The 1,312-nt window shown below is 36.7% G+C and overlaps 1 pseudogene; it reads left to right on the top strand.

The window, feature by feature from the left end:
- Positions 1-6: 6 nt before the first annotated feature.
- On the top strand, positions 7-954 carry LOC108771210 (fatty acid synthase pseudogene; annotated as a pseudogene).
- Positions 955-1,312: the final 358 nt, after the last annotated feature.

The raw sequence follows: 1,312 nt of genomic DNA, 5'->3' as shown, positions 1-1,312 counted from the left end.
GAACTGATATTGAAGGAGCCTTTAGGTACATGGCCAGCGGGAAACATACAGGAAAGGTATGCTATAACAGTTCTATATAATTTTATTTATATAAAGCATATATTTTTTAAATATGATTGTTTTTATAGATAATTATAAATATTCGTGAGAAGGATGAACCTTTAGATAAGCACATTCTCGCGTATAGTCGCTATTATTGTCTTAGAGATAGGAGTTACATTATACTAGGAGGTCTAGGCGGATTTGGTTTAGAATTAACCGATTGGCTCATACTACGTGGTGCCAGAAATGTTGTTTTGATTTCAAGAAACGGAATAAAAAACGGTTATCAACGCATGAAAGTTCGAATGTGGAAATCGTACGGGGTAAACGTTCTGATCGTTAAAAACATCAATGTTGCTGACTTCAAAGACTGCGAATATTTGTTACGGACTGCGGAAAAGGAAGCTCCAGTGGATGCAATATTTAATCTCGGTGTGGTACTGAAGGATGGCATTCTCAAAAACCAAACCGCAGAAAAATTTGCAGAGTCCTTCCAATCGAAGGCTCGTGCAACGCAAATGCTGGACAGACTTTCCAGAAAAATCTGTTATAATCTGCGGCACTTTGTAGTGTTCTCATCCGTTTCCTGCGGCAAAGGAAACGCTGGACAGACAAATTATGGCATGGCCAACTCCATTATGGAAAGGATTTGTGAGAAGAGATCGGAGGAAGGTTTACCAGGATTGGCGATTCAATGGGGAGCTGTGGGAGACGTGGGTCTCGTCGCGGATATGCAGGAAGACGATAAAGAATTAATTATCGGTGGCACTCTACAGCAAAGGATATGTTGCTGTCTAGATGAACTTGAAAAGTTTTTACTTCAAAGTCGGCCGATTGTGAGCAGCATGGTCGTAGCTGAAAAAAAAGTGGAAAGTCACGGAAATCTTGTAGAAGCAATTGCTAATATTTTAAGTAGGTACTACTATGAAGACTTATTTTTTCGCAAATACTTACCATATTTATTTGCTAATCCAACGAAAAGACATTGTACTACACAGGGCGTCTCACAAATCTTAATTAATATTTCACTGATCAACGGGTATAAAATTATAAACTAATTTTAGTTTAAACTATTATTTACTGAGTTATTAATGATTGAATTTGATCAGTCGGAAAAATTAAAATAAAATTTTAATCAGAAAATCACATATATTCGAAAACTTATATGGTATGCTACGCTGCTGCATACTCTGGTTACGCGTTATCTGATTAAACTTAGCCAAAACTGGCAAACTTTTAGTTCATAATTTTATCTTCTTCCCTGAAATAT

The sequence above is a fragment of the Cyphomyrmex costatus genome, unplaced genomic scaffold (assembly GCF_001594065.2).
Source record: "Cyphomyrmex costatus isolate MS0001 unplaced genomic scaffold, Ccosl1.0 C2287195, whole genome shotgun sequence".
Lineage (NCBI taxonomy): Eukaryota > Metazoa > Arthropoda > Insecta > Hymenoptera > Formicidae > Cyphomyrmex > Cyphomyrmex costatus.
This window is presented reverse-complemented; position numbering and strand designations above follow the sequence as displayed.